This window comes from Ptychodera flava, chromosome 21, assembly GCF_041260155.1.
Source record: "Ptychodera flava strain L36383 chromosome 21, AS_Pfla_20210202, whole genome shotgun sequence".
Lineage (NCBI taxonomy): Eukaryota > Metazoa > Hemichordata > Enteropneusta > Ptychoderidae > Ptychodera > Ptychodera flava.
The window spans coordinates 12,200,209-12,218,255 of record NC_091948.1 but is presented as its reverse complement, the minus strand read 5'-3'; the positions used below and the strand labels follow the sequence as shown (position 1 = coordinate 12,218,255).

Sequence of the window (18,047 nt, the reverse complement as noted above, 5' to 3'; positions counted from 1 at the left end):
GCAGAGAAGGAATTAGAATTATATGATGGGAAGGAATGAATTTGGATGATTCTATACAATGAAAAAACATCACTTCAAGTTTTAAATGTGCGGCTTAGGTGAAAGTTGGAACTATTGCCTAGACAATAATTACTTGCTGTAATGAAGCATGTTGTTTTCAACCACCATTTCTATAATATTATCCAATATATAGTTGCCCTGTGCCCACCATTATGGGTTTTGAATAAAGCTGTCTAGACATAACTGCTTTGATATAATATGCACTGTTTATATTCTATACACCAGCATTGCATGACTATGGTGTGTACAATTTGTATAAATAGTCAAGAGATCACATCAGATCCATTGCATCGAAACAAATTTAATCGAAATGCCTTCATTATGACAATGGTGCCCTAATAATGGGCGACTGATAAATAATACATATACAATTCAATGACAACATGAGTTGCACACTTCTTCCTGTGCAAAATACGTACATGTACTCATACATACAATCGCAGCCAAGAAACGTTGCTATGGTATATACCCTCTCCTCTTCTTTCTTCTTTTCTAGGTCATTTAGCATCCTCTCTCCAAAGTGGTGTCCCATTACGCTAAATGGTATCAATCTATGGAAAAAGTCATCACCTTGGTAACGAATACTTTGATGATCAAACAATTCTCTCTGTAACAATTGTAACAGCATTCATTTTGTCATTGGAAATAGTAATATAAAAAAGAATGTATGTATGTATGTATGTATGTATGTATGTATGTATGTATGTATGTATGTATGTATGTATGTATGTATGTATGTATGTATGTATGTATGTATGTATGTATGTATGTATGTATGTATGTATGTATGTATGTATGTATGTATGTATGTATGTATGTATGTATGTATGTATGTATGTATATATGTGTACGCACGCACGCATGCAGGCACGCAAACATGCATGCTTTGTCTCTTTTTAGTCCCCACGGACACCGTCCGGGGGACTTATAGGTTTATGGTTATGAGGTATACGTTTATAGGTTTACAGGTTATGAGGTTGAATGCAAGAGAAATAAATATTTCTGTTTAACATCAATGAATCATTCTATACTTTATTTGGCGTTTGTTCTTTTCGGATTCTCCATATTCATATAATTAGAATCATAGAAAACTGACGTGATCGTCAAGTACTTGAACGTACGTCAAGAGGCAATAGCCCCTAACTCTCACCTCACTGAAATGACGAGCGATAAATGCACGCATCATTTGAATTGGGACTCTGTCTGGGGCGAATGTTTCAAATCTGCTGCTGTCGATGCCACTGTCCGAGAGTACATAATCACTGATTGAGTTTAAACATTGGCCACCTGCAAAGCGAGTCAGTGACGAGAGAGAGAGAGAGAGAGAGAGAGAGAGAGAGAGAGAGAGAGAGAGAGAGAGATCAGATGAATAGGTAGATGGGTAGAGATATGAAAGTGACTTTCCCCTATATTTCTAATTGATTGTTATCGCATTATTATCATAACTTCAGTACTTTCTAAGGTAAACCCATTTTAGTGTGTTCAGGGCCTTATGCCAAAGTTGCTAGATATGACATCGCACAATAATGGTTTTTACATATGGGCAGGTCATGTGATCATTGAGCCATTTATAATCGCATTTTCTTGCAAATTCAGCACACGTCGTAGTAAGGTCATCGGTTTTCTCTCTATTCACGGTATACGGTCACCTTATCTCGCTTTGACCTGTAAGCACTATTCTGCCCATGGTTGGCGTGTCTGCTTTCTTGTTGGGACAACAGGTTACGAGTTCGAATCTGGCAGAGATGTTATGCTAATACTGTGGCCATCCCAGTATTTACCCTATCATACTCAACGAACACCTTCTTTTAAATGACAACACTTATAGACTACCAGAGACTATGTAATGGTTGAAATAAATAATGAGTAAAATTCTACAAGACGGTGCTCCATAGCCATTGAGGTACCTGTCTAATTAATTCGACGGTAAAGTAAATGAACCTTTGACAGAGACTTCAAATTTGTAGCGAATTGCAACTAACCGAATGCAGAAAAGACGATATGAACATACACAATGTATGGCAGACGGAACATACTGAGGAGAATCCTTCAACAGTCTATGCAATGTTTAAGTCCTGCCAGCTGAGTGGCCAGAGCCACGGTAAGGGTGTGTGTTATTAGCATTGGTTAGCGCTTTGACCCTATACGCCATCGATCGATTTATTGGTACGGTAAAGATCATTTGTCTTGTGACCAACAGATGACTGCCTCACTGTGTCTAAGGTCACTGCCATATGTAGAAAACCCAATTTGCAAATACATGGTCGAAAATACATACGCGGTGAAAAATTGAAAGAGACAATATGGGGCTTTAGTGTAACAATAGTACATTGAGCTTATTATAAAAATACCGACATTAGCGCAGCATATCCAATGTCCGAGTGCATCCTTTTACGATATTTTCGTGATAACTTTATTACTATACATCTGACATTCGTGACAAGGCATCAAATGGGCAAAGTGTTGACCGTTTTCATGCAATGTCGACAGTTGTGTGTGTTGATTTATAGCGCAAGTGTTGAACGCTATCTTGAACGCGCTTCTGATGCACTAGACGTACAGAGCGCGAGACATTCTGGCACTCGTCCGACGAATCCCTTGAAACCGTTAAATAGTGAACGCGCAGATGAAGCCGTAGGGGTGCGGGCGTCTTGAAACGGTAAATATTACGGAACGGGCGTTCCGTACAGCATTTTTATCGCACGCAAAATTAGTTTTGAAGTTCAACGAATAAATAAAGTTATCAATGGTATATTGTTGTGAAAAAAGAGAACTAAATTTTTCCCAGTTGAGTTAACACATGTTTTGTGATCATTTTGAATATCAATTGTTGATAAATACTTCAAATTTTGCACGGTGACCCCTGATTTTAATTACTGATTTTGAAAGGGAATGGTTCAAAGGTTTCTTAATGGAAGTTTTAGCAAAAGTTTAAGTCTTTCAATTTCGGGGCGAATACTTCATTATATCATCATGTCAACTAGTCGGCTGCATTAATTTAAAAAAAAAGGATCGCAGTCTATAGTCTCTCCGCTCCAGTGCGGAGTAACATCAAGACACGTAGATTACGGATACGTCTCGCCATGGCTAAGCAACATTTTACATAAAACAGCCAAACATGATATACACTTATATTATACACAATTTCATACACAAAACGCAAACAACCCTAATATGAACGATGTGTGGAGTTGCTTACCCTTTACTACCTAACCTCGAAAATTGTAAAAATCCACATTAGCAACATGTTCCGGACGAAGAATGTGACAGTGATTATTTTTAATACATGTATAAATATGCATATTATGGGACTTATGATCACTTGCCTATAATCTAGATATGGTACTTTGATCCAAGGACCACTAAAACATGGTAGTAGACACAGACATCACTAGTCTAGGTTTAATATTTAAGTAGTTATGGCCATTTGAAGTATATGGCGGCCATCTTGGACGCCATCTTGAAAATGACACGTTTCCGGTGGTCAGATTTTGGTAGACTTTTACTATGTTATTAAGCATATTTGACTCTATAAAAATTGTTGAGAAACCTTTTGTAGCTTTTTTTGGGGTCAAACCATATTTTCAGCCGACTAAACTCCGTGTGCTACAAATAGTTTTCACAAAGTCATTTTTGCCCTTTTTCATCTGATCATCAACAGCTATTTCAAATTTCATTGAAGTATTATGCATAATGATTTTTATGTCGCTACTTTGGTGTTTGATTGTGTTTAACAGCTAAATGTTTCTATTGATGCAAACTTGCACGCTGCTCCTCCTTCGGTTCCCATCCATATTTTTCTGTACTTTTGTCGATTTGTCGATAGCCTATATTGATTGATTTAAGCAAAATGCTCAAATTATCAGTAATGTTACTCCAAGTATTTTGGACCGGTCTGTTAGGTTTCAAGTACGAGTATCGGCATTTTAAGGAGGTGAAACCTTATCTGTAAATATGTTCAATAACCATGCCATAACCATACATAAGAATGAAATATATCTATTAACAGCCGCACACGGATAGACTTGTAAGTTAACATACTGACTGACTAATCAAAAGGTGTGTATGTGTGTGAGTAAGTAGGTATTAAAGCAGACATTCAGACAAACCTAGACAAATTACAATAAAGATACATATTGAAACGCATTTTGAATGGTTTAATAATGCCATACCAATTCGGTTTTACTTTCCTGTAGAATTATTTTCGAAAACAGTTACATTCACTTAGTTCAATTAGAACATTACGAAATGAAATCACAGGGTCTTCGCGGGAAGTAGGGTCCATGTTTATTCAACAAAATAGTCAATTTTCCCCTTGTGACCTGAGAAAGGAGTGCAGAATAATAATTTAAAGCAAGTTATAATTATATACTCTGTCAGGTTTAAATCACATGCGTGAAAATACGAGAAAACAGTGTTTAAGGTCTTTGGATGGTTGAAAAGTATAAATTTAATCATCATGACTTTCTTTATCCGCATGAACAGGCAAACCGGAATTAAAGGATACAGTATGTTTATATATGCACATGGGTGTGATTAAATCAGAAATCAAAATGAGTGAAGTCTTGCTTTTTCAAAATATGAAAATCAAGAGTGATATCATACCGTGGTCGATGTTGGCCTGGCGACATAAGGCGTGGTATTTGCCATTTTCTTTCATTGCTTTCAGGGTTTCATCAAACCACGTGAGTGGGTTGTCCTTCCGTTTTATCCCGTACACTGAATGATCGGTAAGACAACCAATTTCGTCTCCTATGAATTCAAATTCATCTTTAAGATGTGTTGGGATCCTGTTGGTGTACGTAAGTAAGGCATCGATCTGAGAAATGAAAGTGCTACCTTGTCATAAAGTTTGGCATTTCCTGGTATTTTTATCAGCCGTTTTTTGGTAATGGGAAATTATGAAAAATGGGAATAAATAGATTGATAGGAATAGCAAAATAAATACTCGGATTATACGAAATGGTTATGCCCTATTTAGGATTTCCACACCATCTTATTATCCCTGCAAAAATTATAAGATTTCTTGAGATTTGAAGTCAATGATGAAATTTACGTTGTTTCTCTAATGTGTTTGACTATCGACATGTCAGTAAGTCTTATTCCTCCCTTTTGTGTCTCTTTTTGTGCTCGTGCATTTCCTTTCAGTCCTGTGCCGTCTTCCACCTGCAAACCTTCTTTATGTCTTTGATTTACTTTGTGTTTTCTTATTTACCCTGTCGTGTCTGACGTCGTCCAACAGGAATTTAAAGTTTTCCTTGTACACCTCTTGGTGCCGTTGCGTGGTATCAACTCCAACGATTCGATCTCTGGCATGTAGTAGACAGATCTTATCCGTGACAATTCCATCTTCAAAACCTACAAGTGTAAATTATCACACAATGGAATATTATAATACGGAGCTTAAAAGTGGAAAATGGTTACCTAAATGGTAGATCTCTTTTATGTGACACGATTTATTATCGCCATGGCAGGGCACTGTTTTAGGAATGCTTGGGAGAAAGATGTCCTCGTTACAATCACTAATTTCTTTTGTTCCTTGGACCTTGCAACATCACTTCCTTTTATTTGCTAGGTTTCAAGAAAATGAAATATTACTATTATAGTTCACCTATTCGACAAAGAGCTTTTTCACGGCTGTTTTTGCAAACCAAGCCGATACTAATATGGCGAGTTTCCGGTTTTTAACGATCGATTCAGGTAGTCAATTTTCAATTAAAACTTCTAAGCTGTCCAAAGACAAACTATGTCCTCACTGGAAAGGTACATGACTCTTGTAACTTACCGATTGTCTTTCCCCTGATGTTGTTTGGATCAAAATTGTTTGGATTTCCAGATTTGACCAGTAATCGGACTTCAGAGTCGGACCTCACAAAAGGTTCTGTGAAATCTACTGAGAGGGTTCTAGCGGAGGTCTTACTCCATCCGAGGCATATATCAATCTGCTTCCCTAGTAATGCTACAAAATATGTCGGCATATCCAAAAAAGAAAGTTTACAGAAGAATGGATAAAGTTATTATGGAAAGGGTGGAAATAAGAGCTACAGCACTTTGAAAAATGAAATGAAGTGGCATAGCATTATCCCAATGAAGCGTGTGTTTACGAAGGTCGTCGACGTGAGACAACACAATGTGAACGTCGAAATTTAAAGGGGCATTGATTTTGTTATTCAGTGTGTCTAAACTACATTTTAAAGGATATGCACTGTCATTCTTTTAAACGTTATAAAACACCAATATTGTAAATACGGGCCACTATAGTTCTACTTCGCTCCTGCTTACCTGCTCCGGCGTGGGAAATTTTACCACTTCTATGGGTAAGACATGCACTTTGAGGCACAATTTGATTCACACACTTCTTTCAAGCCTCTCTACAGACTTAAACGAGAACGATATAATTATGTAAAACGTTATGGAGCAAATGTCAATTAAACTATCACAGAATAATGATGGCTAATAAAGATCTGTTACTTGCAAAACACATTCTTATTTCTTCTGTGTATCAAGAAAAATCCGTTCTTCATAATTATTTTTATCCCCTGCAAATGCTGTCAATGCTGGACAAGGCCCCACATCACTGGCAGTGATGCCGTGCCCCGGCCAGCTACAACACCAGCAAAATTAAGGAATACCCAACTCATTAGACTTGGTTCAAGTCTGTGATTTGTGAATGTTTGAGTGGAGTGAACGCAATGATTTGTATTCTGCTTTCATGTGAAACGCGCGTGAGTGGACGCGATGAGTGGAGTGAACGCTATACAGCGGAGTTTGAATCCCGCAGAAACTAACTCACTACTGCGCAGACTCAAACGTGATGCATTCAATCGCTGGGAAAACCTGGCGTGAGCTGCCAAATTCCTTATAGGTTTGTACGAAATAGGAGAGACACAAGAGAAACGATCATAAATGCTTTTATTTTTTTAAAATTCACCGACTTGAACCAAGTCTACCAACTCATGTCTTTGTGGGAGAATGGGCCACAAATGGGTGACCATTTAATGAGAAACTGTAACTGTAAAATACATCAAACAGGCCACTAATTGATGACACGCAAACATAATACAAACGTGTGACCTTACAATAACTAACCTACTTACACTTGTGATAAATTAAAGTTCCAAAGATGAGATACATCAATTAGGCCACAAAATTGGTGACCAATAAACTGACACACAAACAAATTTCCTTACAATGATTAACATGCTGATAACTGTGAAATACATAAAGTGGGCCACAAAATGGGTGACCAATTAACAGTCTAACAAAGAATTCACCTACATAGGTAACTCATTTAATCTTGCCCCAATCTTGTGGGGCCCAAACACAAATCCATACAGGGTAAAATGTGGTGGAAAGGGGAGGAGGAGGGCGTTGTTAAAGTTCAGATGAGGTCCAGCTGCCGAAATGGCAGTCTTGCCTGGAGGATGTCTCACGGCAAAAGAGGATGGTACAAACCCACACGATGACCTCTTGACCCCCGCCACAGGAGGCGCTGTATGAACGTTTGCAGGAGATAAAATTCCTTACTTTTGTAACTTCTTTTATCCCCTGCAAATGCTGTCAATGCTGGACAAGGCCCCACATCACTGGTAGTGATGCCGTGCCCCGGCCAGCTACAACACCAGCAAAATTAAGGAATACCCAACTTGTGTCTTTGTGGGAGAAATGGGCCACCAAATGGGTGACCATTTAATGAGAAACTGTAACTGTAAAATACATCAAACAGGCCACTAATTGATGACACGCAAACATAATACAAAACGTGTGACCTTACAATAACTAACCTACTTACACTTGTGATAAAATTAAAGTTCCAAAGATGAGATACATCAATTAGGCCACAAAATTGGTGACCAATAAACTGACACACAAACAAATTTCCTTACAATGATTAACATGCTGATAACTGTGAAATACATAAAGTGGGCCACAAAATGGGTGACCAATTAACAATCTAACAAAGAATTCACCTACATAGGTAACTTATTTAATCTTGCCTTGACACACCTTGTGTCGGCCCAAAAAGAAGAAAGTCCACGTCACTGTAGCCCCTGCGAACAGTGACATGTCTTGAAGGTGTGTCGGCCCCACAAGAAGAAAGTCCACGTCACTGCAGCCCCTGCGAACAGTGACTTGTCTTGATTGCTACGTTGACCCGTGCCGTGTTGAGAAACTGGCAAATGAACTGTGACTCATGCATGTTTCACAGATGTATGCAAAATTTATACTGGCACAGCACCAGTGTCTAACTAGCAATACTTAGCCATCCTACTTATATACTGTGCTTGGCTACGCTACTACCCTCTGTTTTATTGCAGCAATAGAGGTAAACCCGTAACAATTGTAAAGTATGTAAACTACGTTTTGTACTTTATGTACAAACGAGTCTTGTTGACCCCCCCTCTTTGTATTACTACCTTTAGTCCGTGGGCTGGAGGGGCCCACCGTGCACCCCCCCCCCCCATAAACCTACTACATGGGTATTTTTTTGTTCTTTGGGATCTGCTGAACTAGAAAAAAGATGTTAACATTGGATATTTTGGGATGCACTACCTGTCTGCACTGGTTTTTGATTTGTATGTACCGCAAAAAATGGCGAAAAATGGGTAGGGGTAGGGGGTACTATATCCTCCCCTAAATTGAGTAAACTAGCATGAAATAGCACAAACCTTACATTTTTGGAAGCTCAGATATTGCTCTTTCTGAGGAATACCAACTTTAGCAAAATTAATTTGTGTACATAGAATAGGACGACTTTAAAATGAATTTTTTTGACAATTTTGAAATTTTTTACCCCAAATACCATGTAACAATTGTGATTTACTTTTTATTAAGCAAAATTTTCACAACTTTTTGTGTTTAAATTATTCATTCCGACATATTAAACAAGAAAAAAAGTGTTAACATCAGATATTTAACTATACACTACTTCTCTGGCGTCAATTTTGAATTGCGTGTATCTGTATGGGGTGTGCAAAAGCTAGGGGTAGGGGTACAACATTCTTTCCCTGATGAAGTAAACTGGCTGGAAATGCCATATACCTTATAGTTTTAGAAAGCTTAGATACTGGTCTTTCTAAAATGCATAAGATTTTAGTAAAAAAATATGACGTCATAGAATTGGATTACTTTAAATCGTTTTTTTCTGGTAATTCAGCAATTTTAACCGGAAGAAAATACGATAACTATTGTTTCCTCCCAATGAAGCAAATCAAACAGATTTATGGATGTTTTTTACTAATTGCAATGTGCTGAAGAAGAAAATAAATGTCAAAATTGGGTATTTACAATGCATTATTGTCTCTACTCATTAAAATGGCAAGTTTTGCTACATTGGTATATCGTGAATGGGCATTTTATAGTTATGCAATGAAATAATGCACAGCCTTAAAAGGAAGACTTGGAAACGCACACACATAGTCATATTGCCATTTTCTCCTTAAAGTAAGTAGATTGTTGATGACTGTCTATTTTTATAATTTACTTTTTAAATGTTTTTTTACAAAATAATTTTGATAAGACGTATTTGGAAAATTATCTATGCCTCCTTGTCTTACTTATACAGCAAGCATTACTAACAATCTATTAGGCCGTGGGCTAGAGGGGGCGTCTACGTGCACCTGCCCCCCCCCCCCACCGCACAGGATAACAAACCTGTATTTTTCAGAAGCCTTGGGATCCCTAGAATAAGAAATAGGATTTTAATAGACAAAATATAGGGACTCAATAGCTGTTACGGTCATGTTTCGAAGGGTACCGCATAATCACGATTTTGTGACCCACATGGATTTTTGTCAAACCTGTCTTCATGTACGTCATCTGCTGAGCTAACTGTTGAACATGATCTGACTTATGGGGTATCATTAGAAAGGTGATTTATTCTTCTTGAAAATGGAATATAGCAATATGCAATATCTTCTATAGTTTTCATGAAATAAGGGCCATAATTTACCCCATACCCCAAAGTTAATGTCGCAAATTACTGTCAAAACTAATCTACATTCTACCAATTATTTACCTAGACATAATACAAAGGGCAATGCTGTGTATTAACTTTGTGTTATTTGCTACAAGTACATGTTAGAAACCTGAAAAAAACTTTTGACAGAAAAAATATTGGGATCCTGTAGCTGTAACAGTCATATTTTGAAGGGTTCCGCAAAATCACAGTATTACTGAATCACATTCGTTTTGTTAAACCTGTCTTCTTGTAAGTCTTCTGCTGAGCTTATTTTGAACATAAAGAAGCATATGCGTATCATTTGAAAGTTAATTTACTTTTCTTTAAAATGATATATCGCAATATGCAATATCTTCTATAGTTTTTATGAAATAAGACCAAAACTTACCCCATACCCAAAGTTTTATGTCGCAAGTTACAGTCAAAACTAATGTCAAATTCTACCAATTATTTTCCTAGACACTTTACAAAAGGCAATGCTTATATAAAATATATTTTATTTGATACAGGGACATGTCAAAAATATGAGTTAGGCTTTTAACAGACAAAATATTAGGATTGAATGACTGTTACTTGCATGATTTGAAGGGTACCGTGAAGTAAGAGTATTACCGTCTCGCATATGTTTTGGTTAAATGTGTCGTCTTGTAAGTCATCTGCTGAGCTTACATGTTAGCATAACCTAGCTTATAGGCTACCATTAGAAAGACAATTTATTTTGCTTTAAAATGACATAAAACTTTGGGGTATGGGGTAAGGTTTGGTCCTATTTCATGAAAACTATAAAAGATATTGTATGTTGCAATATGTCATTTTAAAGCAAAATAAATTGTCTAAGGTATATGGCATTTACAGCCGGTTTACTTCATCAGGGAAAGAATGTTGTACCCCTAGCTTTTGCACACCCCATACAGATACACGCAATTCAAAATTGACGCCAGAGAAGTAGTGTATAGTTAAATATCTGATGTTAACACTTTTTTTCTTGTTTAATATGTCGGAATGAATAATTTAAACACAAAAAGTTGTGAAAATTTTGCTTAATAAAAAGTAAATCACAATTGTTACATGGTATTTTGGGTAAAAAATTTCAAAATTGTCAAAAAAATTCATTTTAAAGTCGTCCTATTCTATGTACTCAAATTAATTTTGCTAAAGTTGGTATTCCTCAGAAAGAGCAGTATCTGATTTTCCCAAAAATGTAAGGTTTGTGCTATTTCATGCTAGTTTACTCAATTTAGGGGAGGATATAGTACCCCCTACCCCTACCCATTTTTCGCCATTTTTTGCGGTACATACAAATCAAAAACCAGTGCAGACAGGTAGTGCATCCCAAAATATCCAATGTTAACATCTTTTTTCTAGTTCAGCAGATCCCAAAGAACAAAAAATACCCATGTAGTAGGTTTATGGGGGGTGCACGGTGGGCCCCTCCAGCCCACGGACTACTTGGAAACAAGGAACAAAACTAAACTCGAATTTAGTAACTGTATTTCCTATTGTGGCTAAACACAAACCAAAGAGAGACTTGCTCTAAAAAACAGAGATTAAAAAACCTTTTGGAGGGAACAATTCTCTCTGAAAAAGCCTAGTCATCATATGGAATCACAATGCGTGGAATGCAAAGATAGCAAAAAAATTGTTAGCAATGTGAAATGGAATCTGCTAGTCTGGAGGAAGCGCATAGTGTGAACCTAAAAACTTCCTGAACTTTATAAACATATTTCTAACCAGCTTCCTCCCCACCCTACAAAGCATACTTGCTCCTTATATGTTGTCACTTGAACATTTTTCGGGACATCAGATAATAAGCCAGAATGGCACAACTTACTGCAGCCCCTGCGAACAGTTACTATGCTAAACTTGGCCTTAAACTGATGACCTATATATATACTTGTTTCACAACTTAACTGATTGTACCCAACGACCATTTAGGCAAATAGACTTCATACGTCCAGAACCTCTGGATGATTGCTGGAGAGCCTGTTTTTAAAGTAGCAGTAATGCACTCATATTGATAAGGAAGGATAAAAAATTGTCACACTGCCAAACCAGAAAACACAGCTGATTTCCCATTAAATTGACTCTACTTGAAAGGGGGAGATGGCTTACAACATTTAACTCTGTACCACGCACGGCGCACAGTTACTGTACAAAACTGGGTCTTCAACTGGCAAGTAGATTCCAAACATCTGAAACCTCTGATTGGTTATTGGAAGGCTTGCCTTTGTAAATATATGTGCAAGACATAGCAAGATAGATGAGCCATTACTATAACTTTGAAGTCTTATGTACAATAATACAGCTTCATATTGATCTAGAGAGGATAAACTTATATATCCTAAAGAATAACTGAAAACAAAAATATATGTCCATTTTGTAAAGTTGATGTTGTTGATTGTTGCCTTGTAGCCCTAGTGTCTGATGTAGGCTTTGTATATTCTGAGTGGCAATGAGGTTAGCTGCCTTCTTCTTTTTGTACAGTTTTTTTCCATGAGCCATGCCTGTGTGTGAAAACAAAGGGAGAACTAGGCAGAAAAAGAATTCAACAGAGTCTCAATAATGTGGTTGCATTATACCTATTACATAGCTAATAGGTTCAGTGGCAGACAGAATCAAACATGGGAAAACAATAAAAGGAGCCAGAGCAGTAACATGCTGACACTGCCTCCCACATATGACAAGCGGATAAAATGACACTGCTGCTGACCCATCAGATCCAACAATGTGGGGGAAAAACACAGCTGGGAAACAAATTCCACAAAGGGAAGACGCTGTACCCACAGCAACACCCTACATATTGGACCAGCACAGCCGAATCCAACCATGCGGGGAAACCCTGCTGAAAAACACACTAAATTCCACAAAGGGAAAAAGTGAAAATGCTGTAAACACAGCAACACCCCACATTGAGAACCTGTAATGGGCTGTAAGCCCTGCAAAATCCAGCTTAATGGGAAGCAATAAGCAGGGCTGCCAAACATAATTCGCATGACTCAGCCTGACGCCATTTTGTTGCAGCAAAAGTTCAACCACAGCAATGAAATGTACAGCAAGCAAACTTTATGAAGTACAATCTTGACAAATGTGAACTGGCTGATCTTGAACACATAACTAGTAATGGTAATGAAAAAGCACACTAGTTGTAACCCAATGTTGGGCGACAATTCACTCGCGGACATGAAGTCCACCGCGAATTTATGATATCTCTACTACTACTGCTCTCATAAATTTGAACTGACAGAAATTACTTCGCGTAGAATCCCTCAGACTGACAGCATATGAATGCTCCAAACGAAGTGCATACGTCATTTGCCTTAACAATCTGTTTTTACCTGTAGGTGAAAACAGGTATCATATACTTACTTTAGCCCCATTTGTGGATAAGGTAATTGTTACCTACATGGAGTGATGTCAGCGTGACTCTACATCTGCCTTTTGATTAAAAGGACCGTGTTATGGATAGTGTTCTGCAGATATGCCTGTTGTTGATGCTGTGGTATCTCACAGTTGAGTTGAAGCCCTTGCCACTGTTGTAGAAGCTGATGACAATGATGCTGTTAACTGTCTGCTGCTGAAGACAACTACCATTGGCAGGAACCATACGTGTAACTGCTCTTTTACTTGAGGCACTGGAGCTAGTTGCCTTCTTCTGTGCTACCTTTTTGCTTCGAGCCATGGCTATGAGCTAAGAAAAGGAAAACTAGGCAGCAAAAGGAAATTACCTGAGTCCCACTGAATAGTTTACAATAAACCAAACCGTTCCAAACTTACGACAGCTGGTCACATGCTAAACTACTGCAAATCTAAGACACAAAACTGAAATTGCAACGCTCCCTCAATTGGACATGTGCACGACTACAGGTGATGAGGAAAAGAAAAGCTCTGGTTGAGTGGTAGCAAGATCCAAGGCATGGAGAATCCACTCAGGGACGCTGCCATGAAAATAGGCCTACATCCACCCCTTCCGCAGCCAAAATGTCAAAATTGCATGCCCAGCCGGTCCAACAATGAAGGGGCCCTACAACTAAGGGAAAAAACAAGCTGAATAACACAGCTGAATCCAACAATGTGGAAAAAAACAGCGCTACAAGAGCAACTGACATTCCACCGAAGTGGAAAATGAACAAGCTGTAAAAACAGCAACAACCAACATTGGGGACCTGTAATGGGCTGTAAGCACAGCAACAACTTGAACAAGCCGCGTGGGGAGAAGTATGTAGCAAGATACACACATATGATTCCCATGTCCTGGTTTGATGCCACTCTGTCGACACTTCGATCACAGCTAAAACTTTAAAATAATTAAAAAGATGCCAATGCTCGACAAGCGCGAAGTAAAGCAACTCGTACACTCGTACACTCCGATAATCCCGGCGCATACCCGGCGCGTTAAAGTGTACCCCGTCACTGTAGAATACTTGTAGCGATGACCGCCATAACCCGACATGTGACCAGAAAACACAAAGGGATTTCCCGCCAAAGCCTCCCTCGAGTTGTTGTACAGGGCGTCTACACGTGCATGGAAGTCCCGGATGTTTTCTGTATGCGGGCCCCGGGCACGATGCAAAACTTAGCTTACAACTAATGATAATATCCGAACGTTGAAATGCCGATGGAGATTCTGCATGAATAAAATAACCCTATGAGCAATAGCCTCTGGTGAATCATGCACACTGCAGAGATCGTTTGTACCGATGTCGAAAATACAAAATCTGGCAAAACGTCTCTCACGTACGATGTCCACCGAGAACGTTACCTCCGCTGGTACCCCTCACAAACACGCTTCGAACAAACAGAAAAAAAAATGAGTGAGTTCCGGCGCGTGTATTTTCCTAGACGGCGTATGAAAGAATGCCCCAAAAGTACTACACGGATAGGGAATGGTTTCTTGTGAAGAAAGGAATGTTATAAGTACCGTTACCGTTGTTAAAGTTCAGATGAGGTCCAGCTGCCGAAATCGCAGTCTTGCCTGGAGGATGTCTCAGGGCAAAAGAGGATGGTACAAACCCACACGATGACCTCTTGACCCCCGCCACAGGCGGCGCTGTATGAACGTTTGCAGGAGATAAAATTCCTTACTTTTGTAACTTCTTGTCTTTAATATGACACTGAGGCTTCATGAAGCTTCTATCATATCGGAGATATTTTAATTGTCTGATGTACCAGCTGTTATCAAATTTGCATTGAAACCCCCGTATATGCCGTCTTCGTCTCTGCAGAGAAGGTAAAAAATAGAAATTCCATGAGAGGGAAGAATAATTTTGAACTACTCCACACACTAAAAAAATACCACTTTAAGTTTTAAATTTTCTCTTGCGGGGTAAGTCTGGACTGTTTCCAAGCCAATAGTTCCTCATGTATTGATGAAACCATCATACATATTTCTTTTCAACCATTACTCCCATCAAATTATTTAAAAGTCGTTTGCACATTTCAGATTATAAATTCACAACTTAATATGGCGTACACTGTTTATGTTTAATACATTATAATTTCATTGTAGAGATCTAAGTTTTGTAAACTAGTCTTAACCAATCGAAAATGTCCGGTCACTGATCAGACAAATGCCTTCATTAAGACAATGACGCCTTTCTAGTGGGAGATTGATAAAATTAGTTTGCCCATATACTATTCCTTTACAGCATCTTTTCCACATTAATTTTGTTCATAAGTAAATTACATACATGTATTCAAACTGACAGTCGCAGCCAAAATATGTTGCAATCGTATACACCCTCTCCTCTTCTTTTTTCTTTTCTACCTCAGTTAGAATCCTCTCTCGCAACTGGTGACCCATTGCGCGAAACAGCATCAATCTATGGAGAAGGTCATCACCGTGGTAACGGGTAATTCGATGATCGGACAATCCTCTCTGTAATATGACATTAAACTGGTCCAATGATCATTTTTGCTAGGTAATACAGTATCAGCTGTGTGGAACGTTTGTTATTTACAAAGTTAAGTTGGAGATTCCAGAACCACCTATAGTGGTGGTACAGGTGTTTGGAAAGGGTAACAATTTCAAACGCACGTATTGTGTCTGTGGAAGTACTTATCTAATAGCAAATGTTACGGTACCTACATGGCTGTTCTCGTATAGGGATATATCAAAGTGTCTTTCATCACTGACTTTTTCTATAGGTAGCTTGGTAGCCAGATAGGTACGTAGGTAGCTAGGTAGCTAGATAGGAAGGTAGGTAGGTAGCTAGGTAGGTAGGTAAGTATGTAGTTAGGTAGGTAGGTGAGTGGGTAAGTAGGTAAGTAGGTAGCGAGGTAGCTAGGTAGGTAAGTGGTTGGGAGGTAGGAAGGTTAGTAGGTTAGAACCGTTGGTTGGGAGGGTGTCATAGATTTCGAGATCAGATCAATTGAAACAATATTGAATTTTCTGCGCTACCCCCGTGGCGGACAGAATTGCTAACTGATGGACAGAATTGTATTGAGGCTAACAGACACCTATATATTCATCGATTTAAATTGAATTTTGTCAGCATTGTGTGCCAGCGTTTATCTATATGCCTTTACTTTATTTATCTCGGGCTGTTTTTAGGGATCATTGTCAAAATTACAGTAGTTTAGCTCGAAATTGAACCACTATTTTAGAGGTCCGGATGTAGCTAAGTCCTTTATCGAAGGGTCATTGACCATATTTTGTAGGCGAGTGTTGGTTCAGTAGAGGTTTAATACGAGAAAAATATTCAATATCCGTTAAACAGCAACCCATCTTTCTATGCTTTGTTAGGTGTTTGTTTTTTTCAATGCCAATGTTTCAAATTCTCCGTATTCATATAGTTAGAATTATAGAAAAATGACTCCACCGTCGCTAAATTGTATCAATGTAAGTCGAGAGAAAAAACCCCTAGCTCTTATCTCACTGAAATGACGAGCGATAAATGCACGCATCATGGGAATTGGGACTCTGACTTGGGTTAATGCTCGAAAACTGCTGCTGTCGATGCCATCGTCGAAAGGCACATAATCACTGATTGAGTTGAAGCGTTGGCCGCTTGCTTAGGAAGTCGGTGACAACGAACACGAGAGTGACACGAGAATGACAGAGAGAGAGAGAGAGAGAGAGAGAGAGAGAGAGAGAGAGCGCTCATAAACGGCGTAGTTATCGAGAAATTTTTTGCCCATATTATGTAATAATAAAACATGGTAAAGAGCTCCCAATTTGCGTTAGTGGATATTATTTAGAATAATGTATACTAATGTCGAAGGGTTGTGGATCTGACCGCAGATCGGAATCGAAGGGGCTGAGTCACCATTTTCCGAATTCGCTTTATTTATCCAGTTAGCTTCTTAAACGTTTAGTAAGTGTTTATTAGGGCACACGCCATGTCCATATAACTTGATGTGGTTCGTATGGAGGTTTTTTCCATGTTCTTTAATATGGGCATCAGATTAATCAAACGACCAAACCCGGGCAGGGTTCCTCGATCTGATAGGGTGAATAAAGATTCAGATTGCATTGGCACATGTGATTCCGACCGTTTGAGATTTATGACAGTGTATATGTATATTTGAACAATTAATCTCCTGTCGCCTGTTATTTATGTGTATGTACATGGCAACCTGCAATTCTTACGACACTTAAACATTTATACGATTACCTAATCGCCCCTTGACCCTATCTGCTTTGTTTTGTTCATGTATTATCTACTAAGGCACGGGATATATTACTGCTTGCACCGTGAAAGTGTCACAATAGGAGAACGACATCGTTGAAAGGACGAGATCAAGTCTCATGCGATTAACGTCGTCGCGAGTTTCAGGTAATTATAAAAAAACTATATATACGAAATGACATGTTTACGAGATATACTGTTGTCCAAACAAGGGACTTTTTGGCGGACTTCAAGAAGGCCAATTGTCTCTTGCCTCGAAGATACGTAGTTCCTTGTTTGGGCTATAATGTTGCAAATGATTATCAGAAACTTTATTTCCATAATAGATGAAAATCAGTAAAAAATATGATAATTTACATCATACATTGAAAAAACTGTTATGCGGTCATTTAATTCGT

At 38.4% G+C, this 18,047-nt stretch overlaps 2 long non-coding RNA genes across 2 annotated transcripts; both read right to left on the bottom strand.

The window, feature by feature from the left end:
• Positions 1–1,216: 1,216 nt before the first annotated feature.
• On the bottom strand, positions 1,217–15,898 carry LOC139120980 (uncharacterized). The gene is made up of 3 exons (XR_011549183.1): positions 15,709–15,898; positions 14,946–15,237; positions 1,217–1,347 (listed from the first exon to the last, which is right to left on the bottom strand). It is a non-coding gene; the product is annotated as an uncharacterized lncRNA (long non-coding RNA).
• Positions 4,252–6,691, bottom strand: LOC139120979 (uncharacterized). The gene is made up of 5 exons (XR_011549182.1): positions 6,343–6,691; positions 5,846–6,019; positions 5,276–5,418; positions 4,666–4,879; positions 4,252–4,382 (listed from the first exon to the last, which is right to left on the bottom strand). It is a non-coding gene; the product is annotated as an uncharacterized lncRNA (long non-coding RNA).
• Positions 15,899–18,047: the final 2,149 nt, after the last annotated feature.